Source organism: Microcebus murinus, chromosome 1 (genome assembly GCF_040939455.1).
Source record: "Microcebus murinus isolate Inina chromosome 1, M.murinus_Inina_mat1.0, whole genome shotgun sequence".
In the NCBI taxonomy this organism is placed as follows: Eukaryota; Metazoa; Chordata; class Mammalia; order Primates; family Cheirogaleidae; genus Microcebus; species Microcebus murinus.
The window spans coordinates 604,611-630,432 of NC_134104.1; positions in this window are offsets into that span (position 1 = coordinate 604,611).

A 25,822-nucleotide genomic window follows, 5' to 3' on the forward strand; every position below is an offset into this window, starting at 1 on the left:
CCGTGGACACGCCTGGACCCTGCCCCCCACCTGGCGTGGACGGCCACTCGGCCCCTCTCGTGGCCAAGGAGCTCGGGCTCTGGGCTGTTGGGCGGGCCACTCCTGCGCCCAGGCGGCCGGCCGACGCCGAAACAGTCGCCGATGGGACGTATTGTGGCTGGACCCAGCGCCACGGTGGGGCGGGGTGACAAGAAGGTGCAAAGAAACCGAGGCACGAGGGGACAGGGCGGTTCCCACAGAACACGCTGCAACACGCAGGGAAGACAGGTGTGAAGCCAGCCCTCGGCCGGGTGTGGGGACTGGGCCTCGCGCCCCAGGGCCTGTCCAGGGAGCTGGCTTCTGCCTGAGCCCGGTGACATCTGTCCAGCTCACAACGCAGGTCATCGCCAGGGTGTCCCCTACAGACAGGTTTGCAAACATGACACCAAATATGTGTTTCTGCCACATGGTCGGAGACGGGAAGGAATCTGGTAACGGCCAAAGCCCCACAGTGGGGCGGCCCCGCACCCCACGCCGCGCCGGGGTCCCTCTGGCAGAGCAAGGCCTGAAGGGCTCCTGGTTTCTCCTGGGGGGACCCCAGGGGCCCCTGACTCTGGTTGTCGGGGAGGGGGACTCGGCGTCACCGTGGCACTGTGTCCACAGCCTCCCGGGCCGTCCCTGACCCCTCCCTAGCGTCCCTTCAGTGCAAACGCCACAAGCTCAGCCGCCTGGACGGCCGGAGACGCTCCACGCGCCCGTCTGGCGGGCGTCCGGGGCCACGCGCAGCGGCTTAACTCCACTTTGTGCTGCTGCCTGTGGGCCGAGAACAGAATTTTCCGGAGAGAATCAGGCGTGGAGGCCCTGGTCCTAGCACCATCGCTTCAAAAAGACGCTAAAAACACGACGCCGGGACCGGAGGCCAAGGGCCGTGGAGGCCGCAGGTTGAGGCCGGGGCAGGGTGTCGACCCCGTGGTCGCCTCACACATCTCCCTGCCCTCGGCCAGCGCCGCTCCACCAGGCCTGCGACCGGGACGGGGGCTGGGTGGGGCACGCCTGAGCGGAGGCGGAGCTGCCTGGGCCGGGAAGGAGCCTGTCCGTGTGAGCACGTCCTTCCCCGACAGGGCCAGTCTTAACCGGGGCCCGGAACGGTGCCAACAGGCGGGACGACGCTGCGGGGACCCCTCTGCTTCCCCGGAGAGATCCCGGCCCCCAGCCCCCACCCCAGCCCCGCCCGTCCTGGGAGCCCAGCCCTCACTCGGCCCCAACACGCAGGGGGGACAGGGCAGGGACACCCCTGGCGGGCAGGGGCGCCTCGCTGCGGCTCCTCCTCAGGGCCCGGAGACCCCGGCGCAGGCCGCGGGGCTGGACGGGTTAATCTGTTCCCGTTACCTCACCCCGGCCCCGCTCCATGGAAAAAGCCAGACATCTGGCAGTGATATTTCTTTAATAGCCGTCTGGCCGTGGGAGGGGTTGGCTCCCAGCGCGGACGCAGGGAGGGGCCTGCGGGAGGCCTCACGCGACCCGACCGACCGGAGGGGCTGCGCCATCTGGCTCCCAGAGCCCCCGTGCAGTCACTTCCTGCCCGCTGCCCGGGCGGGGTCCTGGGGTCCGGGGCTGGGGAAGCGGGGTCCTCTCCACACCCCCGCCCCAGAGGGCCTGCTCTGCACCGGCGCGCAGGGCTGCGTTGGCCGGGGTCCCACGACCCGTCCACCCTCAGCCGCGCAGTCCGGGTGAGGCTCCTCACAGACCCGCAGCCCATCCCCTGTGGGGCCTGCAGAGAAGAGGGGGGCGTCCTTCCCCTTCTGCAGGGAACTACGCACGGGGACCTCAGTCCAGGTCACCGTGGCCACCCCTCTCTGATGTCCTGCAGGTTTCCACACGGGATCACGTCTGCAGGGGGCCACTCAGACCCTCTGTCTCTCTGTCTGACCACACCACAGCTCGGAGAAGCTGCCGACATCCTGCCTCGTGTTCCCAGGCTGGGGCAGGTCTCAGCCTCGTCGCCACCCCTGCTTTCCCAGCTCCCGGAAGCTCCATTTTCCCAAATCGTCTGGAGCAACCCCAGGCTGTGGGTGGGAGCTATGATGGGGGTCGTGGCAGTGTCCGGGCAGGGCGACCGCCCGGTCCTCTGGCGGGGCAAGGTCCTCGGCCCTGGGGCCTTAGCCGGGTGCAGACAACGATCGCCATGGCGGCCGCCGAGGACCCGCCCACCTGAGCCTCACTGCCGCATCTGGCTTCGTGTCGCGCGTGGGAGGCGCCATACTGGGAACATCTGGGTTCCCGGGAAACCCTGGGGCCGGGCCGAGGGCGGGAGGGCGGGAGGCGAGGACTGCTGTTCTCTGGAAAGGGGCTCCATCCAGTTCCCGCCTCCAGGGACCCGGCACAGAGCTGCCGTGGGCTGCCTGGGAGCGGGTGTGGGGCAGGGCGCGCAGGCCCCGGCCCCGGGGCGTCCGGGAGCCCTTCTCTCCCAGGCCGCAGCCCTGCCAGCGGGTCGGAGCGCGGCCAGGCTGGCCCTGCAGTGGCCAGGCCAGTGGTGGGCGGCGGCTCTGGCCCCAGCCCAGGGGACGCAGCCTGTCCCCAGACCCGCAGCCCGCCAGGCCCAGATGGGGAACTGGCTGTGGTGGCTGGCCTGGGGCTCCTGCGGGGAGGCCAGTGTGGGAGGCTGGTGCGGGCGAGTGCAGCCAGCCTGGTGCCACCCAGTCGCCAGCGCCCATCTCTGCGCCCCCATCTCCACGGACACACCAGTCTGGGGCCGAGGCGCCCTCTGCTGTCCGTCGGGGCACCAGCGCCTGACTGTCCTGTGTCTCCCCCCACACCTGGGCTGCCAGGACCCGCCAGCCCCCACCAGCCCAGCCAGGGCACAGCCCCCCAGCCTCACCTCTCCCCAAACACCCACGGCTGTGCCTGGGCATTGAGCACCCAGAGGCTAAGGCGTAGCTCCCCCTTCCCCTGCCCTCACCTCCTCCCTTGCCCTCACCTCCTCCCCTGCCCTCACCTCCTCTCCTGCCCTCACCTCCTCCCTTAGCCTCACCTCCTCCCTTGCCCTCACCTCCTCCCCTGCCCTCACCTCCTCCCCTGCCCTCACCTCCTCCCTTAGCCTCACCTCCTCCCTTGCCCTCACCTCCTCCCTTGCCCTCACCTCCTCCCTTGCTCTCACCTCCTCCCTTGCCCTCACCTCCTCCCTTACCCTCACCTCCTCCCTTACCCTCATCTCCTCCCCTGCCCTCACCTCCTCCCTTACCCTCACCTCCTCCCCTGCCCTCACCTCCTCCCCTGCCCTCACCTCCTTCCTTACCCTCATCTCCTCCCTTACCCTCACCTCCTCCCCTGTCCTCACCTCCTCCCTTAACCTCACCTCCTCCCTTACCCTCACCTCCTCCCTTGCCCTCACCTCCTCCCCTGCCCTCACCTCCTCCCTTACCCTCACCTCCTCCCCTGCCCTCACCTCCTCCCTTAGCCTCACCTCCTCCCTTACCCTCATCTCCTCCCTTACCCTCACCTCCTCCCCTGTCCTCACCTCCTCCCTTACCCTCACCTCCTCCCTTGCCCTCACCTCCTCCCCTGCCCTCACCTCCTCCCTTACCCTCACCTCCTCCCCTGCCCTCACCTCCTCCCTTAGCCTCACCTCCTCCCTTACCCTCATCTCCTCCCTTACCCTCACCTCCTCCCTTAAGCTCACCTCCTCCCTTAAGCTCACCTCCTCCCTTGCCCTCACCTCCTCCCTTGCCCTCACCTCCTCCCCTGCCCTCACCTCCTCCCTTAGCCTCACCTCTTCCCCTATCCTCACCTTCCCCCTTACCCTCACCTCCTCCCCTCCCCTCCCCTCCCACTTACCCTCACCTCCTCCCTTGCCCTCATCTCCCCCCTACCCTCACCTCCTCCCCTGCCCTCACCTCCCCCCCACCCTCACCTTCTCCCCTGCCCTCACTTCCCCCCTTACCCTCACCTTCTCCCCTGCCCTCACCTCCCCCTTACCCTCACCTCCTCCCCTGTCCTCACCTTCTCCCTTACCCTTACCTCCTCCCCTGCCCTCACCTCCCCCCTACCCTCACCTCCTCCCCTCTCCTCACCTCCCCCCTTACCCTCACCTCCTCCCCTGCCCTCACCTCCTCCCTTAGCCTCACCTCCTCCCTTAGCCTCACCTCCTCCCTACCCTCACCTCCCCCTCTGCCCTCACCTCCTCCCTTACCCTCACCTCCTCCCCTGCCCTCACCTTCTCCCTTAGCCTCACCTCCTCCCTTAGCCTCACCTCCTCCCTACCCTCACCTCCCCCCTACCCTCACCTCCTCCCCTGTCCTCACCTCCTCCCCTGCCCTCACCTCCTCCCCTGCGCTCACCTCCTCCCCTGCCCTCACCTCCTCCCTACCCTCACCTCCTCCCCTGTCCTCACCTCCTCCCCTGCCCTCACCTCCTCTCTACCCTCACCTCCTCCCCTGCCCTCACCTCATCCCTTAGCCTCACCTCCTCCCTACCCTCACCTCCCCCCTAACCTCACCTCCCCCCTGCCCTCACCTCCTCCCCTGCCCTCACCTCCTCCCCTACCCTCACCTCCTCCCCTGCCCTCACCTTCTCCCTTAGCCTCACCTCCTCCCTACCCTCACCTCCCCCCTACCCTCACCTCCTCGCCTACCCTCACCTCCTCCCCTGCCCTCACCTCCTCCTTTACCCTCACCTCCTCCCCTTACCCTCACCTATTCCCTTACCTTCACCTCCACCCCTGCCCTCACCTCCACCCCTGCCCTCACCTCCCCGCTTACCCTCACCTCCTCCCCTGCCCTCACCTCCTCCTTTACCCTCCCCTCCTCCCCTGCCCTCACTTCCCCCTTTACCCTCACCTCCTTCCGTCCTTACCTCCTCCCCTGCCCTCACCTCCCCCTTTACCCTCCCCTCCTCCCCTGCCCTCACCTCCTCCTTTATCCTCACCTCCTCCCGTGCCCTCACCTTTTCCTTTACCCTTACCTCCTCCCCTGCCCTCACCTCCTCCTTTACCCTCACCTCCTCCCCTGCCCTCACCTCCCCCTTTACCCTCACCTCCTCCCGTCCTTACCTCCTCCCCTGCCCTCACTTCCTCCTTTACCCTCCCCTCTTCCCCTGCCCTCACCTCCCCCTTTACCCTCACCTCCTCCCGTCCTCACCTCCTCCCCTGCCCTCACTTCCTCCTTTACCCTTACCTCCTCCCCTGCCCTCACCTCCCCCTTTACCCTCACCTCCTCCTGTCCTCACCTCCTCCCCTGCCCTCACTTCCTCCTTTACCCTCACCTCCTCCCCTGCCCTCACTTCCTCCTTTACCCTTACCTCCTCCCCTGCCCTCACCTCCTCCCCTGTCCTCACCTCCTCCCCTGTCCTCACCTCCTCCCCTGCCCTCATGTCCTCTCTGTGGGTGAGGAGGTTCACAACCAGGCACTGTACTGGTCTGTGCAGCTCTCTGGTCCCCTTAATCTCTTTCTTGCCCTTCCTGACCCTGCCATTCTTGGCGCTGTGGCCACCTGCTCTGCGCAGCGCGTCTCCCTGGGGTCTGTCCGTGCTCCTCCGGTTGTGTGTTTCAGCCGGAGTCCAGCAGCACTGACCCCGAGCCCTCAGGGGACACAGTCAGGAGGCCCCCAGGGCAGCTGGCCTGTCACTGGGACAGGACTCTGTCACTCTGCCCAGGTGGCACCTGCCCGGTCCTTCCCCGGAGAAGTCACCATCTTTGGGGAAAATCTTGAGGAAATGTAAACATTCCTCCAAGTCACACGTGCAGATCTCCTCGAGAACACCCCGCTCCCACCGGCTGGGTGAGGCCCCCCCGGAGGATCCTGCCTCAGACACTCCGGCTGCCATGTCTGCAGCTTCCCGTCCTGCCCGTGACGTGCGCGATTCACTCTCAGGAAGCGCGTCCCCTCTGCGCCGTTGTGTCCTCGCCCCTCTCCCGCTCCAGTGGGAATGTCTGGATCCTCCTGTCTCAGTCCATTTTCTGTTGCTGACGACAGAACGCTGAGACCGGGTGAGTCACAGGACAGGATTTCGTCCTCGCAGCTCTGGGGCCATGGCGCCACGGTCGAGGGGACTGCAGGGCGCTGAGGGGGCTGAGCGCGAACGTGTCTCAGGGAAACTCGAGCCCCAGGCCCGCGACAGCTCAGGACCCATAACTCGGGGGGGGGGGCAGTGCCCAGACCCGGCCACCTTCTCGGAACTGCCACCCGGCGAATGACGCGTCCACGATTGAGGAAGGACAGACACACCACAGCACCTCCCTGCGGGCCGCAATCTGTGACTGTCGGTATCACCCAGTTACGTGCCCAAACGGCCCCAGAGGTGACGGGTGGGGTCTGTCTGCACCGCTCCCTGGTCCTTCTGACGGTCCCTGCCGTCTTCCCAGCCCCACCTCCACCTTCTGACACGGAACGTTCCGTGGCCACGGTCCCTGCTCCAGCCCTGGGACCAGCCGTTGCTGCGAGGAGCCTGGTTCTTTCTGGACCAGCAGAGCCGGTGTTTAGAGGCCAAGGGCGGCAGGGAGTGCTCAGGGCTGCTGGGCTGGCACGCTCCCAGATCCCACCAGCAGAAACGGGGATATCAACGATCCCTCTATTGCTTACCTACTTTCCTTATTAGTCTGTGGCATCTGTCTGTCTGCCCACTGCGGCTTCATAACCACATACCATACCTGGGGGCTTAACTAAAGGAAATTACTTTCTTCACAGTTCTGGAAGTTAGAAGTTCAAGACCGAGGCGCTGCCCGCGCTGGTTTCTGGTGAGGCCTCTCTCCTCGGCCTCCACGTGGCCTCTTCTCTGCGCAGGTGCGGAAGGAGCACGAGCTCCGCTGTCCCGCCCTCTGCCCACAAGGGCACCGTCCCATCAGACGAGGGCCCGCCCTGCGACCCCAAGTGACCCGACTGCGCCCTAAGGCCCCAGCTCTGAACGGGCCGCACTGGGTCAGTTGGGGCTTCGGCGCGAGAATTCGGAGCGGACACACCCGGCCCGCACGCTCCCTCCGTCCGCGCATCTGCGCCCCTCGGTCCACCGCCCACGGCGCACGACCCCCGCCCCAGGGTCTCGACAGCTTCCTCCTCCCACCAGGGGCCCCTTCTCCGACAGCAGGCGGAGGCCGGCCCCAACGTCACTGTCCACTCGCTCACTGAGTCGTCCCGGAGTCGCCACGCCACAGGTGGGCAGAGCCGCTATGGATTGGCAGCTCCGTGTGAAACACAAACCTACTGTCCAGAGTTCAATATCTGTTTACCTTTCAGGGGGACCCTTGGCCTGAGAGCAGTTAGTCAAAATATTCTGCTCAGAAACCTCTTAGATTACCTCGTTTTCTCCTCTGTACCTCACAGTGTTTGTATTAACTTGAAATGAAATTAGGTATGTATTCCATTTTGTCTCCCCGGTTCTTCTGATTTTATTGATTGATTGATTGATTGTTGTGAGACAGAGTCCCACTCTGTTGCCTGGGCTAGAGTGCCGTGGCGTCAGCCTAGCTCACAGCAACCTCAAACTCCTGGGCTCAAGCGATCCTCCTGCCTCAGCCTCCCGAGTAGCTGGGACATTTGGCACAAGGGTTAGATGAAGATGAGGTGCCGAAACACAGTTCAAAACTGAATATTCATTGAAGAAAGCTAACGGGGTCTGTCTGGTGGTCCAGCGCTGGTATTATCCACTGTAGCTTCATGAAACCTGATCAATCAATTACAGCGGATGTCTGCTGCAACCATTAGGATGAAACGATGAGGATGTTTGTGATTAAGCAGCCAAGAATGGCCAACAGAGACAGGCCAATCCTCTTGCAAGACAACACTTGATCACATGTCATTTCACAGAGAATGCTGCTCAAACTACAGAAGCTGGTCTTGGAAACTCTCTGTCATCCACTGTATTCACCAGACCTTGCACCAACTTCCAGGCTCTGGACCACTTCTTGCAAGGAAAAATATTCCATTCAAAACAAGCTGTGGAAAACGCCTTTCTCAACTTCATCGCCACTCACTCTCCAGGCTTCTCTGCTGCTGGCATGAACAAGCTGCTGTTAAGATGGCAACACTGTGTCGCCAGTTCAGGCGCACACTCTGATTAATTGTGCTGCTTCTTGTTTGAGATGTAATAAAATACACTTTTGATTCGAAATTGGACATTTCATATTTAATGACCTAAATATAAAAAAAAGAGCCTAATGGAAATTTTAGAACTCAAAAACGCAGTATCTGAAAAACATTTGCAAATCACGTATCTAACAACGAACTTGTATAAAGAACTCTTAAAACTCAACAATAAGAAAACAGACAACCCAATAAAAAATGGGCAAAACATCCTAACAATCACTTTACCAAAGAAGTATACAGACGACAAATAAACATGTGGGAAGGTGCTCATTATTAGTCACCGGGAAACACAGATTAAAGCTACAATAAGACACCACGACGGACCTATAGGAACGGTTTGAAAACCCAGCACCTGGCAGCAGAGCTGGTGTTGACTCAGAGGAACTAGGTCTGGGGGGGCAGCCACTCTGAGAGAGTTGGAAAATTAAGCACATACTCGACACGCACCTGGGAAATCACAGCCCTGGGCGCGCATCGTGAGGAATGAGGACTGGCGTCCATATGAAACCTGTGCTCAGACGTTCACAGCAACTTTGTGCAACAGACCCAGAACACCCCGCCTGCCCTTCGGTGGATGCCTAGCTCTGCCGTGTGTGCCTCGTGCGCTAGTTGGGTTGATGTACATGTGGGGCCTGGTGGAGGTGGCTGGTCGCTGGTGGATCCCTCCTGCATGGACAAATGAGCTGGCGTCAGATGGAGCTGGCACTGCCCCTCACCCTGTGACCTCTGCACACGAGGCCCCTTCACTCCCGCCGAGAGTGGGGGCTCCCCGAGGCCCTGCCCAGATGCAGACGCGGGTGTCACGCTTCTCACACGGCCTGTAGACCGAGAGCCAAACACGCCTCTTTTCTGGTGAGTCCCCAGCCCTCGTGCTTCTTCTCAGCGACACGGGTGGGGACAGCGGGCAAATGCCTGAGTGCACGGTGGTGCGCACACCGCGACACGCTGCTCAGAGTGGAAGGAACCGACCGCTGGCAGCGCAGTGAGCTGCACGGGTCTCAAAGCCGCTGTGCCGAACAAAAGAAGCCAGTCCCAGGTCACACGCAGCTGGACGCCACTCCTGTGACTTTCTGGGAAAGACAAGGCCACCGAGGCGGGAGACCCCTCTGCAGGGACTGAGAACAGGAGAGACCAGCCAGGCTCGGGGGCACGAGGGGACTTGGGGAGGTGACGGGACGGGTTTGGATACTGAGTGGTGGAGAAGGTGTGAAAACTCGCAGAACTGCGCGTCAGGAGGGCGAATCTCACAGTGTAGACGCTAAAACAAACTAAAAAGTCAATATCCTGGGAGGAAAAGTTGGGAGAGAAATGAAGAAGATAGATGTTTAAAAACACAATGTGTGAACCTAGATGGAATCTTGTTCCAGAAAAATACAGCTGCACGCGGCATCTGTGGGGCTCCGGGGACAGACGCTGGGGCCGTGACTTCCTCAGCCCTGGGCACGGGGTGTGGGGAGAGAGTGTGAGAGCGTCGTCCTCAGGGGAGCAGGGTGGTCGCGACACCCAGGGAGGCAGCGTCCCGGTGCTACAGACGCCTTTCCAGTAACGACAGACAGAGACAGAGAGAGACAGAGACAGAGAGAGAGAGATAGAGATAGACAGAGAGACAGAGACAAAGAGACAGAGATAGAGATAGACAGAGAGATAGAGACAGAGACAGAGATAGAAATAGAGAGACAGAGATAGAGAGAGAGAAATGGAGACAGAGACAGAGATAAAGAGACAGACAGAGAGACAGAGATAGAGAGACAGAGATAGCGATAGAGACACAGAAACAGAGATAGACAGAGACAGAGACAGAAATGGAGACAGAGACAGAGAAACAGAGACAGAAACAGAAAGAGATAGAGACAGAGACAGAGATTCAGAGACAAGGAGAGGCAGAACTAGAGGAAACATGGTACAATGGGCATATGGGTCTTTGTTGCATAACTTCTCAAATTTTCTGAATGTTCAAAAATCTGCAATAGAAAGTGCGCATACACATTTTAAGTGCCATGGAGAAAATAACGCTAGGCGTCTGGGACAGAAATTAAATTTTGGATTCTTAAGCCGAAACAGTTCAGCGACATTTTCCAGTCACTCCTTCCAAGCTGGATGGATGCTCCCCCTGTCAACAGGCTCAGCCTGTATTTGGGAAGTTCTAGAAACCAAACAAGCAAGGAATATCTTTTGCTCACAGATTTGCGTCTGTCCTCCGCACCATCCCGCAGGGCGCCGAGCGCGAAGCTTCTGCAGCTGGGGGACGTGGTGCGGCGACATCAGGCGGGGGCGGGAGAGGCGTCCCGAGCGGGAAGAGGGGCAGCGCCCGCCCCGTGCCGGGAGCCCCCGGGCCCAGGCCGGGGCTGCTGTTCCCAGCTCCGCTGAGCAGCCTCCCTCGCGCCCACCTGACTCTTACGAATTTAGGGTGATTTTCTTTCTGAATTTTAAATGCCGTGGAAGGACCAGTGGCTCATTGTTTTATTTAGATTCCACCAGTAATTCTAAAACATGAACATATGAACTCCTGTCATCACCCCAAGTGTGCAGTTTGAAAGATTTCTTTCCTTGCAAATCACAATTACCTGTAAGAAATCGTGCTGATGTTCTTTAAGTGACCTCCTTTTAATTGCACAATTGCACACACAGGACTGTTGGAGTCATTTTGTCAATATGAGGACATTGTCTTTCCATGATAGGAAAACAGAAGCCAAGGACACAGGCCCGGGACGTTCCCAGTCACCTCCCCTGGGGCGCACGCGGCCGGAGCCCCAGGCTGGGCTCCCACTCACCCGGCTCCTCTGGGAATCCCCTGTCGGGTTCCTGCTGCCAATACCTGCGGAAGCTGGAGCCCACCCAGGAAGGCGGCAAGGGTCCGCCCCACCCCACCGAGGGTCTCGGCACGGCCTGGGTCCCCTATCCTCCTAAGTGCCAGGGCAGGAGGGACCAGGCGGTGTGGGACAGACAGCCGGGAACCCGTCATAGCTACGTCATCACAAAGATTTTCCACTGTTAGGAAATCTAGCAGTAGAATTCATGTTATTAATAGATCTAAGGAGAAGAATCATAGGATTATCTCTATAGATGCTGAAAAAGCATTTAACAGAATTTAAGAGCTATTACTGATTACAGAAAAACACCCAAGGAAACAGGAACAAATTGGTACTTTCTTTATACATACATTAAGAACCCGTGGGGTCTAAAGGCAAGGAAACAGGAGACACGTTTCCGTGGGGTGGGGGATGGTGGCTCCACGACCACTGTCACCGCAGTGTGGCATCGCAGTCCGTGAAACCAGAAGCGTAGAGTGCATCAGAGACATAAAACTGAAACACGGGAGGTAAAACCACCACTACTTGCAGATTGTTATAGCGATGTGTTATTCTATGCAACACCACCCAACGCACACGTTTTCCATGTGTCAGTCGCTCTGAGTGATTGACATGTAATTCATTTGAGCCTTACAAGAACGAGGGAGGTGCTGCAACGTCACCACTGTACAGGTGAGGGACAGAGGTGCACAGGTACCATGGCTCGTCCAAGCCCACACAACCAGCCAGTGCAGCCTGGCCCCCTGAACCACAGAATATGCCACTGGCCCAGGGACATCCACAAGAATCACTTGGAAAACAACTGCAGATGATAAATGGAGCAAAGTAGAGGGATACAGAGTGGATATGCAAAAGTCTGTAGGTTTCCCGTAGATAAACAGCAACCAGTTAGAAGATAGAATGGAAGAAAAGGCCCCATTTACAACAGCAACAAAAATGAAAAAATATGTAACAATAAAAGGAACAAGAAATGTTCTCTATATGGAGAAAAAGCCGCTAAGACCATCAAGACAAGAATAGAAAACAAGGGAAAAGAAATACCAAGTTCTTGCAAATGTCAACTCACTCTCATAAAGATATCAGTTCTCCCAAAGTTAATAAATTTAGTACAATTTCAATAAAAATATCAACTTGTTTTGTTTTGGAGGATGCAAGTGTATTAAAGTTTGTATAGAAAACAAACAAACAAGAATAATAAAGAAAGTCCTTGAGAAAGAAAAGGTGCAGTGGGGCGTCAGCCCTGTCATATGACATCACATGGCCCAGACAATTAACAGGCGTGAGCTGACAGGCACAGACAGACCAGCGGGTCAGAAGAGAAGGTCCGGGCAGACTCAGCACCTGCGGGAATGTCATGTCTACAAAGGTGCCATCTCGGATGGGCGGGCAAGAGGAACGTGCAATAAATGCTCTGGGACACCCATGCGGCCATCGGGAAAAAACGTAAAGTTGGATTCGTACCCTGCACCGAACCCTCTACAGACTCCATTTGGAACAAAGGTAAATTTTAAATCCTTAAACCAGCAACCAGACCTGCTCTGCCACTCTGTGGGCTTCTCCTCAGTCACCTGCACACCTTTTTAGTTGTTTGCATGAGCATCATAGTTTGAGTAGTTACTCAAACGACAGTCTCGGGGGGGCCACCAGGGTGTGAGTGATTTGCTTTCTGAGCTGCTTTGAAGCTCCTGAAGCCCAAGGTTCTCTTTTCTTGACTCCCAGTTTGAATTTCAAGTGGCAAAATAAATTTACCTCCACTGACTCTCCTTCTCTCTCCTTTTCATTGCAGTCTGTGTTCCTGGTGTTTTTTCCCTTTTGTGGTTCTCTGCTATTTTGGCTCCTGGGGTATGCAGAACTAGAGCCGGGTGGGGGCAGGTGCAGGGCTCAGCCCCGGGGGCTGCTGGTGCTGGTCTGCACTCAGATGACCCTCGTTCTCCCGGCAGAGGGCACCAGTGCGCCTGTGCCCATCCAGCACTTTGTCTGCCATTGACATTCGCTAAGGGAATCCAGGCTGCCTGGACGAAGGCTGACAATGAAACCAGCCTAACTCGTAACTCGCTGTGCGAAGTTATAGGCACCTTGGCAGTGCAGCTCCATCAGTTTACAAGCACACAGGCCACACTGGTTCAACTGTGAAGAATGTGGGGTGTGAGGTATCGGGGGCGGTATGTTGGGAGTGAGGTGCTAGGGCTGAGGTGAAGGAGTTGGGTGATGGGGTGAGGTATTGGGGCTGAGGTGAAGGAGTTGGGTGATGGGGTGAGGTGTTGGGGCTGAGGTGAAGGAGTTGGGTGATGGGGTGAGGTGTTGGGGCTGAGGTGAAGGAGATGGGTGATGGGGTGAGGTGTTGGGGCTGAGGTGAAGGAGATGGGTGATGGGTGAGGTGTTGGGGCTGAGATGAAGGAGTTGGGTGATGGGGTGACGTGTTGGGGCTGAGGTGAAGGAGATGGGTGATGGGGTGAGGTGTTGGGGCTGAGGTGAAGGAGATGGGTGATGGGGTGAGGTGTTGGGGCTGAGGTGAAGGAGATGGGTGATGGGGTGAGGTGTTGGGACTGAGGTGAAGGAGTTGGGTGATGGGGTGAGGTGTTGGGGCTGAGGTGAAGGAGTTGGGTGATGGGGTGAGGTGTTGAGGCTGAGGTGAAGGAGTTGGGTGATGGGGTGAGGTGCTAGGGCTGAGGTGAAGGAGATGGGTGATGGAGTGAGGTGTTGGGGCTGAGGTGAAGGAGTTGGGTGATGGGGTGAGGTGTTGGGGCTGAGGTGAAGGAGTTGGGTGATGGGGTGAGGTGTTGGGGCTGAGGTGAAGGAGATGGGTGATGGGGTGAGGTGTTGGGGCTGAGGTGAAGGAGTTGGGTGATGGGGTGAGGTGTTGGGGCTGAGGTGAAGGAGTTGGGTGATGGGGTGAGGTGTTGGGGCTGAGGTGAAGGAGATGGGTGATGGGGTGAGGTGTTGGGGCTGAGGTGAAGGAGTTGGGTGATGGAGTGAGGTGTTGGGGCTGAGGTGAAGGAGTTGGGTGATGGGGTGAGGTGTTGGGGCTGAGGTGAAGGAGATGGGTGATGGGGTGAGGTGTTGGGACTGAGGTGAAGGAGTTGGGTGATGGGGTGAGGTGTTGGGGCTGAGGTGAGGGTGTTGGGTGATGGGGTGAGGTGTTGGGACTGAGGTGAAGGAGTTGGGTGATGGGGTGAGGTGTTGGGGCTGAGGGGTATCTTAGGGGTGAGGCAGAGAAGGACAGTCTGGAGCCTGAGTGACCCAGAAACACAGAATTTACCAGGGGGCTCAACAAACTGGGGCCAGAGAGTGACAAGTGGAGGATGGCAGCAGATTCTTAAGACAGGTAAAAGCAGGTGCCTGGCGGTCGATCCCTCTGATGGACTCCCGTGTGTTACTGAGGTTGTGAATCTTTCAGGGGTCCCTATACACATATGCACATATGTGTCCATATGTGTCCGTGTGTATACATTTGTGTACCTGGCACTGTGCGAGGTCTGTCTTGCTAGGGGGGCTGAGGCACTCAGGGAGCAGGGAGAGCAGACCTGGGGGCACTGCACCGTGGACGGGTTTTAGCTGAGGGGAAGCAGACGGCGGTTGGGGAGGTGCCAGCAAACACCAGGAAGAGGGAAACAAGCATTTGTACTCATATGAAGATGTTCCTTAGCCATTTGGCCGTCTTTGAACAGGTATTTGAGATCTTTTACAGGTTACACATGCAGGGTGTGGTGCCTTCTGCTGGGGCCTTGTGGGGCTCCCAAGAGACCCCTGCGTTTGGGCAGGTGCACCTGGTCAGTGTCCTCTGGCGCTGACAGCAGTGGGCGCTTGGCAGCACGGCATGGGGCCTTTTTCATTTCGGTTACAGCTAGGCCTTAGGAGACTTTTAAAAAATATTTTTAATAAGACCAGGTCTTCAGTAGCATAGGGGAGCTAACCTGTTTCTTTGTAGGGGAAGGTCATATTTTACTTTTATATTCTCAGGGGGAGATTTGAACCTGGCCTAAGTTGACAACGTGAGTTGGGGTCGTAGGTGCTTTTTTATCAAATAGGAGGTTGGAGAGGGCCTCTTGCCAGTCTTTTCCAATGGGCTGAGCCTCAGAGTCCCTTTGGGGCCTGTTGGGTGTGAAGTCCAGGCAATGAATAGCATGTGTGGAAGTAAAAGTTAATTTTTTCCTGAGAAAGAGAGAAAGAGGCCACGACACACAGAGGAAAGACATGTCAGGCCATGAGGAAAGTTCTTGGGGCCTTTAAAGGGTAGAAACGGCCTTTTCTTTCCACTTCAGGGCACCGATAACAGCTGCTCTGTTATGCTGCTCTGTCGGCCTTTCTGTTTCTGGTGTGGCCGACTGACGGCAGAAATTCATTTCTTCTCTCTTCTTGACAGTGGGAGGCATCTGGCCCCGTCCCTTCTCGAGGAGGCAGGGGATGTTCACACCCCCACGGTCCATGCGGGAACTTTCTCAAGGCTGAGGAAGGACTCGGGTAACAAGTCAGGCCACATGTGTTTTAATTAAGCAGAGGGTGCTGTGCCGTGAGTTTGTTTCTCTTTATGATGGTTTATTTTCTTCTGCTAGATGGGCTATCAGTAAGGCCATGTCACGGCCATTCTGGCCTATAGGAGGGACACAGGTGTCTGTCACCACAGCATGGAGTTCACAGACCCCGGTGACACCCTTTATCCTCCGGAACAAACTTTTTCCATAAACCTGGGAAGAGAGGCCCAAATAGTCGTGTCTCAGGTGTGATGAGTCAGGGCTGTTTAATTCTCCTTTATTGTTTTCTCCTTGGGAGGAGAAGCTTGTTTCTCTGTGAGCTATCTCCGGGGTCTCTCTGCCAGTCTTTGGCAGTTTAATAGTTTCAGTCGAGTAATGAAACAGGGCTAGTGTGTGTGCGGCTTTTAGATGTTAGCGCTGCAGCCCGTGATACTGACTTCCTTTTTGTTGTGGTCTTAGCTGTCTCCCTGCCAGGCCTTATCTTTAACAATGGAACTAGCTCCCTGATGGTGTCTTTTGCAGTGAATGACAGCTGTTTTGGGGGGAGTTGAACTGCTTTTGGAAGTTTTAAGATTTTAGAATGGCGGTTGAAAGGGGAGCCCTCGGCAGTCAACACCCCCTTTCTCCATGTATGTGCAGCCGTATGGCCACCAGGGGCTGAACCCACACTTAAAGTCAGTTAAGACACCAACCAGCAAGTCCCTTTCTAATTAGAGTTTTAATTAAAGCAATTAGCTCTGACTCTTGGGCAGAAGTCTGGGGAGGTGAGGTCCTGGCTTTAATAACTCTGCTGACTATAGCATATTCTGTGTTTTTTTTTTAATGGACAAAGTTACTTTTGTCTATAAACTACTTAGCATTGGGGTTAAGCAGGGGTCATTTTTAAGACCAGGACGACCGGGATGAGTCTCTCCTGCAATGTGAATCCAAGAACGAGCGGGCTGGGCCCTTCCCTGAGGGTAGAAGCAGGCAGCAGAGGGGCAGGTTTGGAACCAACACCCTGAGGGCAACATGCGGGGCGTTGAGCAAAGACCTGGACACCTGAGCAGATGTCCTGCTACCTACCCGCTGGAATCCCTCAGCTCCCAGCACTGCCACCTGGCGAGGAGCCGTCACTTCCAGCTGGTGTCCGGAGGTAAATTCATCAGCTTCCTCTACCAAGGTGTGGTGGCCACAGCTCCAAGCACCTGGCCGCCCGGCCACCACCTGCTCTGTTTGGGGAAACAGGTGCAGGCCTGGGGTTCTCTCTGTGCCATCGTGAGGCCGGGCATGGATGGGAGGCCTGTCACAGGCCCCATCCCAGTCCAGAGGCTCACGTCAGTTCTCAAAATTTCAAGTCCCATAGAGAGGTTTTGTTGTGAGGCCAAACCTGGGAATCTCAATTTGACAGAATTCTGTCGTTCTTAGAGAGATGCATAGCTGTTTTTCAGTCTGAGGGGCTGAAGGGCCAACAGAGCCTCTTTCAAGTCCCAAGCCTCAGTCCTGGCTCCATGGGTGGGTGCCCCCAGATGGTTTCCTCCCGAGTGAGATCTGCACCCCGTGGGAGACACCGGTATTCGGCTGCCCTGAGCAGTTCAGGACCCGCATGGTGTTTGGGACAGAGTCCTCTGCAGTGCGGCCAACGTCAGTGACTCATCCACACAGTGCAGGACAGCCCATATGTACCATGTTTCCCCGAAAATCAGACAGGGTCTTATGTTTATTTTTCCTCAAGAAGACACCCTAGGGCTTATTTTCAGGGGATGTGTTATTTTCCCCTCAAAGCCTCAGCTTGCAGCACGCACAGGATGGCCGGGATCTGACAGGGGGAGCCGACCTTGTTGGTGGGGCTGCCCACACCTTTCCGGTCACCTCTGGGATAGTGGCTGTCACGATGGGGCAGATGAGAAGGGCTGCTTGTCTTCTTTACCGCTCCACAATGGAATGCATGGGTTGCACAGATACGCTGCGTAGCCACGCCCATCACTAGGTCTTATTTTCGGGTAGGGCATCTATTGTGCAAATGCTTAGAAATCCTGCTAGGGCTTATTTTATGGGTAGGGCTTATTTTCGGGGAAACACCGTAGTCATAACTCTCCTGATTCTTGCACCAAAACGTTTCAAAGCAAACGAAGACTCTCTCTAACCGGGTGGGAACTATCCCAGTAAGCTGGGGCATCCCCTGAGTGCCCGGATGGGTGCACAGGAAGGATGGCTGCATGGAGGACCTGGGTGTGGAGGCGGCAGGAGAAGCCCCTTCCCGACAGCAGGCTGGGCCGCCTGGCACCTGCAGGCCGTCGGGCCAGCACCGTGCACACGTGGGGACCATGGATGGACGATCACGGCCTCATCGGCTGTCCTGGCATCCTGAGCAAACCAAACCACCAAAGTGGTTTCTTTGGTGGCAACGTCCGTCTTTCACCCGTCCCAGGGGTCCCGGGGCAGTGGCTTGCCGGTGACATCTGTCCGGGGCGGTCAGGGTCTGGTGTCGGCCACAGTGGCTGCCCTGGGGCCCTCGGCCTTCCTCTGCTGCGTCGTCCCTCCACTGACCTTCTATTCTCAGGAGAGTCTCTCAACTAAGAACCCATGAGGGGAAGAAAAATGTCAGTCACAATAGGAACAGAGAGTATGAAAATGGGAAATATGAAATAAATCAGCATAAAGCTTAATATTACTAAAAAAAGGTTAAACTTTTCTCTTGAGAGATGATATAAGAGCCAAATCCAATAATAATTGGTCTATCAAAAACACACATAAGCTACAATAAAAGAGAAAAGTTGAAAATAAAAGAATGCAGAAATAAAATACCAGGCAAATATCTAGAACAATCCAGGGTCAAAGTCTCATTATCTGGCCGGGCGCTGTGGCTCACGCCTGTAATCCTAGCTCTTGGGAGGCCGAGGCGGGCGGATTGCTCAAGGTCAGGAGTTCAAAACCAGCCTGAGCAAGAGCAAGACCCCGTCTCTACTATAAATAGAAAGAAATTAATTGGCCAACTGATATATATATAAAAAATTAGCCGGGCATGGTGGCGCATGCCTGTAGTCCCAGCTACCCGGGAGGCTGAGGCAGAAGGATCACTCGAGCCCAGGAGTTTGAGGTTGCTGTGAGCTAGGCTGACGCCACGGCACTCACTCTAGCCTGGGCAACAAAGCGAGACTCTGTTTAAAAAAAAAAAAAAAAAAAAAAAAAAGTCTCATTATCTGACCAAATGGAAGCTGGACGTCAGCACAGGGACAAAGAGCACAGGCTGTCCACCCGCCAGCATGGCCCACTCAGTGGCACCAAACCGCAGCTGCCAGCCAGCAGGGAGGGGCCGAGGGGATCTGTGTGCCCACCACTGTTGTGGTGCCGGCACCTGGGGTTTCCCCCACCCTTCCCTCTGCTGGGAGCCAGGGCAGGCTGGTGGGGAAGCCGGTGCCTGCGCCCTGGTGCTGGTGGGGCGGGCGTCACCAGGCCTGGCCTGGACTAGCCAGCAGGAGGGCTCAGAAGCCACCTCCCACGAGCAGTGACCCCCATCCATCTGCCTCCTCCAGCCCCCATTGAAGGGCTCGTGATTAAATTGGACCCACCTGGATAATCCAGGATTAGCTATTTAAGATCAGCTGAGTAGAAACTTAATTAATTTGCAACCTTAATACCCCCACCCTGCCCTGTAACATGACACAGTTGTGGGCGCCAGGGATTAAGGATGTGGACGTCTCTGGGGGACCTCATGCTGCCTTCCACACACAGCAAATCAGACACAAAGAATCAAAGAAGGTTAGGACCCGCCAACGAAATAACCAAGCTATCAGGTGTGGGTAGAACTGCACAGCAAGTCAGTAGGGAATACACTTCTGCTCAAGCAGACGCGGAACATTTGCAAAAATAGGCCATTGAATTAGGTCATAAAAGATGCCTCAGTAAACCCCAAAGCATCAGTGTCACGGGGATTATGAATTCTTACCGTGCTGCAATACATTTTGAAATTAGTACTAAACGATGCCCAAGAGAATCTCATATGTTTGAACATTTAATAACATTTTACTAAGTAATCTTTGGGCAAGTGGAACTCTTGAGAGAAATGAAATAAAATTTAGAGCCGAACAGTAATGAGAATACCGTATGTCAAAATTTGCAGGACACTGTTAGGGTGTATAATACCTAGAAATGCAAAGTCTGAAATAGGCTTCTCAAGACATCTGTGAAACCAGAACTGATTGTCTGGCAAGTAACTGAGAAAAGAACAATGCAACAAAATGAATCCAAATTAGTAAGAAAAAGGGAAATGATAAAGATGCTGGCAAAACTGATGAAATAGAGCCAAAGGGAACACTTTGAAAAGATGTGTAAGATATGTTGATTTTGATAATACTGATCAAAGAAAAAGAGAGGAAGATACAAATAAAAATAGATTGAAAATAGAGATATAACATTAATATAGACAGAAGGGATGAAAAGTCATAAGAACATTATGAGCAGCTATATTCAAAAATTTTGAATTCAAAGAATAACAAAATGCCCAGATGGACAACAGAAGAAAACAGAGAACTTGGACAGGTCGGTGCACACCTTGCCCCAGATGCCTTCACAGGTATGTTGTACCAAACGTCAAGGAACAGTTCATGCTTAGACAAATTGTCCTAGAAAATGGAAACAGGGCAAAAGGCCATGTTGGGTCCATTCTCAGACGGTCCCAGCTCCCACTGCCGGGCTGCAGGGGACGCCATCCCCCAGGGCCAGGAAGCAGCTGGAACGCAGAACAGAGATCTGCATACAACACCAGTTGGCTGAGTCCCTGGTACCATCCCTAAGGCCGCACGTGACAAAGCAATGCTTGTCTCTGAACGCAACAGCGAAGTCAGCCAGTGTGATTCATCGGAAAGGAGAGGACATATCTCAGTCATGCAAAAAGTATTAGACATCTGATAAGGTTCAGCAGGTATTAATGATACAAGCAGATTATTAAAATAGAAAAATGTTTTTTCTCCTATACAATGTGAGGGCTGTCAAATAGAAGGAGAAGGAGATTAACTGTATCTCTAACTATAGGCCAGAACAAGAACCAGTGGGCTGGGGAGAAAGGTGGATTTGAGTTCAATATAAGACAAGCTGCTCAGCAATGAAATAGGCTGAGTTAGTGCAGTGGTGAGCTTCTCATCACTGCAGATGCTCTCTGAGAGAGGGTTTCAGAAAGGTTAGGTCCTAGTGTGGAAGACCCTTTCAACTCTATGATACTGTGTTTCCAATGTTGTCACTTTCATGCCAAATAACAGTGACCTGAGAACTGTTATGTTCCTTCTAGCTCCCTGAAGCAACATCTTTAAATCACTGAAAGGAAAAAACCCAGAACATAAAAATAAAAACCTGTCAAACTAGAATTCTAAACCTAGCAAAATTTATTTCAAAAAAAAGATTAAATAAAGATTTTTATCAGACATAATACCTGAAAGAATTCCTCACCAGCAACCTGTACCATAAGGACATTAAGGGACATCCTCCAGGCACAAGGAAAAGGATGCCAGATGCAGAAATCTGGATCTACACAGAGGAATAAAAAGCCTTGGAAATGGTAACTATATGGGTAAATATATAAGATTTCTTTCTTATTATAAAAGTATTATTTAAAAATATAAGACACGTGATTTTTAAAACAATAATAATAATGTAATGGGGGTTTATAACATATGTCTAAGTAAAATGTGTGGCAACAATACAAGGGCCAGGTGGGGAGAGATGTGAGTAAACTATTTTAAAGTTCTTATACTCATGACACTCTACAAAAAAGACACCTGAACTCAAATGTTTATAGCAGCACAATTCATAATTGCAAGGCTGTGGAAACAGCCCAAGTGCCCATCCATCCAAGAATGGATTAATAAAATGTGGTATATGTATACCATGGAGTACTATTCAGCTCTAAGAAACAACAGTGATATAGCACATCTTATATTTTCCTGGTTAGAGCTGGAACCCATACTATTAAGTGAAGTTTCCCAAGAATGGAAAAACAAGCACCACATATACTCACCAGCAAATTGGTATTAACTGAGCAGCACCTAAGTGGATACATAGGTACTACAGTAATAGGGTATTGGGCAGGAGGGAGGGGGGCGGGTATATACATATATAATGAGTGAGATGTGCACCATCTGGGGGATGGTCATGCTGGAGACTCAGACTTGTGGGGGGAGGGGGGGAATGGGCATTTATTGAAACCTTAAAATCTGTACCCCCATAATATGCTGAAAAAAAAAGTTCTTATACTCTATGTGATGTGGTATAGCACTTGAAGAAAAACTGTGGTAAGTATATAAACCCTAAAACAAAAATAACAAAATAAAAAGTTACAGCTAATAAATCAACATAAAAATATTAAGTAAATCCTAAAGAAGTCAGAAAATGAAGAAAAATGGAATAAAGAATATGTGGGACAACCAGAAAACAAACAACTGTATGATAGACCTAAATCTAAATATATCAGTCATCATGTTGAATGTAAATGGTCTAAGTATCTTTTTTTTTTTTAGCGTATTATGTGGGTACAAGTGTTAAGGTTACATATATTGCCCATGTCTCCCTACCCCCTTGAGTAAGAGCTTCAAGCATGTCTATCCCCCAAACGTTGCACAGCTTACTCGTTGTGGTTGTATATACTAGTCTAAGTATCTTAGTTGAAAGGCAGAGATTATCAGATTAGATTTTAAGAAAAGACCCAACTATATGCTGCCTATAAGAAATGAATTTTAAATATGACACAAATAAATCAAATATAAAAGAATGAAAACAAATAGACTATGTCAACACTAATCACAAGAAAGCTAGAGTGGCTAGTTAATACTAGGAAAAGCATACTACCAGAGATAAAGAAAGCAATTTTATAGTGATAAAGGAGTCAACAGATCAGAGGACATAATAATACTAAATGTTTAGGGACCTAACAATAGAGTGTCAAAATAAATGAAGCTAAAATGGGTAGAACTACAAGGAAAAGTAGACAAATTCACAATTATAGTGAGTTACACAGGTTTTAAGATAAAAGATTAATATACACAAATTGTATTTTTATATGCTAGCAATGAACAACTGTGAACCAAAGTTAAATAAAACAATACCACTTAAAATAGTACCACAAATATCAAGTACTTCAGGATAAGTATGGCAAAAGATTTTCAAGACCTGTACACTGAAAACTATGAAACATTGCTAAAAGAAATTAAACGATATAAACAAATAGAGAGATGTATTTTGTTCATGGGTCAGGTGACTCCATATTATTAAGATGTCAGTTATCTTCAAATTGATCAATAGGTCTAACACCAGTCCAAAAAAGTCCTGGCACATATTTTTTGGTAAAAATTTATAAGCTGATTCTAGATGGAAACGTGGAAAATCATATGGAAATATGAAAAGGACCTAGTAATAGAATAGCCAAAACAACTTTGAGAAAACAGAGTTAGGGGACTAACACTACCTGATTTCAAACCTTATTATAAAGAAAGCTACAATAATCAAGACGGTGTGGTGTTAGCACAAAGATGGACAAAGAGTCCAGGAATAAACCTGCACACATATGGAGAGCTGATTTTTTTTTTTTTTTCTAAAAGGGACTCACTTTCTCACCCAGGCTGGAGTGCCGTGGCATCATCATACCTCACTGCAGCCTTGAATTCCTGGGCTCAAGCCATCCTCCTGCCTCAGCCTCCAGAGTAGCTTGAACTATAGGCATGCGCCACCATGCCTGGCTAAGTTTTTAAAAAAATGTTTTGTAGATACCGTGTCTTGCTGTTGCACAGGCTGGTCTTGAACTCCTGGCCTCAAGCGATCCTCCTGCCTCGGTTGGTAACTGATTTTTGACAAAACTGCAAAGGCAATTCAGTGGGGAATAAAATCACATAACTTAGAGAAGAAAACAAAGTAGAACATCTTTGATATGACACTAAAAGTACGATCAAAAGCACAAATTGATAGTTTGGACTGTATCAAAATTAGAAACTTGTATTCTTCAAAAGACATCATTAAGAGAATGAAAAGACAAGCCACAAACGGGAAGAAAATATTTTCAGAGCAGGTATCTGATGAAGGACTCATGTCTAGAATTTATAAAGAACTCTCAAAACTCAATAATAAGAAAACAATCAAGTTTTAAAATGGGCAAAAGATTTGAACACATCCTTCAGCAAAGAAGATACAGATGGCAGATAGGCACAGGACAAGACACTCAACACCCTTAGTCAGAAAGGAAAAGCAAATTAAAACTGTAATGAGGCACAGCCGCACACCCACTAGGGCGGCTAAAGGTAGGAAGACTGAGCATACCAAGTGCTGAGGAGGACGTGGAGTGACTGGAACTATCACATACTGTGGCAAGAACGTAGCATGGTGCAACCACTTCGGAAAACAGATTACAAGTTTCTTAAAAAGTTACCCCTTACCCCTACAATCTGACCCAGCCATTTCACTCCTGCGTATTTACCCCGAGAGCGTGGGTGCGGAAGTCCCTAGTGGCTTTGCCATCCCAAATGTGATCTACGCACAGTGGCGTGCACACGGCAGGACTCACTCAGCAACGACACGGAGGGTCTGCAACGTGATCGTGGGGGTGCGACAGCCGGAGGAGCGGGACGTCTCGCCTGACAGAAGACGTGCAGGGCCTGTGTGCTGTGAGGAAAATGTTTTCGTGTAAAACTCTAGAAAATGGAAGCTGATCTAGTGCCAGATATCAGACCATGGAGCGCTCGTGGGGAGGAGGGACCCAGTGAGCGTGGGGGGGCACATGGGTCTCGGGGACACGTTAATTACCTTGACTGTGGTGATGGTCTCACAGCTGTGCGCTCATGTCACCTCCATGAAACGTGTGAAGTTTATTGTAGGAAAATTGTATCTCAAGGAAGCTGTTAAAAATATAGCTCTGAAAACAAAATTAAACGGCAGGCACCTGATTCCCCTCCGTCACCAGGAGCCTGCAGCGCACGTGACAAATGCTCCTCAGCGGCATGCCACCGTGGCAGCAGGACATGTGTTCTGAGTCTTGGGTGGTTTTATCCACCTGACGACCCCCCAAGACCGGCTTTGCTTAACACAGTCTTCAGGGGCGACATCTGCAGGACAGCGAGGGCGGGGAGAGCTGAGGGTGAGGGACGCACACACCGTGGCCCCGTCTGCAAGGAAGGCGGTTCCCACGCCCGCGTGGCTGACTCCACGGTGCCTGTGGAAGTCTGCTGTCTTCTCGGTTTGAGCTGCAGCTAGAGCATCACCCGTTCCACGTGGCTTTTCTTCAGAGAGCCACTGTGCAGCCACTGGAGCCTTGCAACGTGGCAGACTAGGTATCAACTCTAACATACCTGTTCAAAGACTCTTTGAAGAGAAACTTGAACAAAGGAGAAACACATTATTCAAAAAGTTAAATGCAAATTCAAATGTATTATTTTAACTACTACTGAGAAAAATATTTTGGAATGCTTCAATATAGCCAGCGATAAATTGCCATCTCTTGACTTGGAACACATGAAAGATGCCTTCTTTTCTCTTCTTCAAATTTATTTTATTAAATGCCTGAGAGCATATGCAGATAAACAATAGAATATGCAATAAAAGCGATAAAGTGGTGAAATCAGACAGAATTATTCTGACAGCAAAAAGAGAACCATCACACCAAAAGTACTGATTTGTTAGGAGGAAGAGAGAGAGAGATGAATATGTTACCCCAAATTTCACAAATAAATGTTTACATGACATTGTCCATGATGAGTTGTTTATCCAAAAGAATCTTTTCTAAAGTTTTAATAATAAAAATCTAATTATGGCCAACCATGCTATTGGAAAGAGTAAATTCTTTCTCTTTGTAGAAACTATTATTGTCATATGAAGGGTGATTAAAGAGTATGAGGTTAAAAATGGGAGCAAAAGAATGAGAGGCATGATAGTTAATTGAAAATATTTTCCTGGATTTTGTGAAGCTGTGGTTTTTGTGTGCATTTTAGAAGACAGAATTTTCTGTGTTTTATATTCTCATTTTAAATAAATATCTACATTCATACCAACATTTGAATTCACAAATCTGCCCTGTTTACTTTAACGAGATCCCCTAACCCAGTTCTGCTGCAGGCAGAGTCTGGCCCGGCCCCTGCCCTGAGAGGAGGGCTCTTCCCCTCCCCGCCCGAGAGGAGGGTGTTCGGGAAGAGCGCGGGCAGGGGTGGGGCTGGGTGGGCGTGTGCAGGGCTGGTCCGTCAGAACTCATCCCCCCTCCGTGGGCCCAGCCTGCGTGGGAAGCTTGCCGGCCCCCAGGGCCCTGGCTGAGCTGGACAGAGCCCGTGCGCTTACTTAAGGCAAAAGCAGGAAAGTATAGGCCACTGAATCAGGGTTCCACGAGGCCTAACAAGTGACTGTAGTGTGGCAGCACGAAGCGATGCACATTTATTAGTTACCATTTCTGGGTCAGGAGCTGGGCACAGCCTAGTGGGTGTCTCTGCTGTGGGGTCTCCCCAGGCTGCAATTGAGGCATCCGTGGCTGTGTTCTCACATG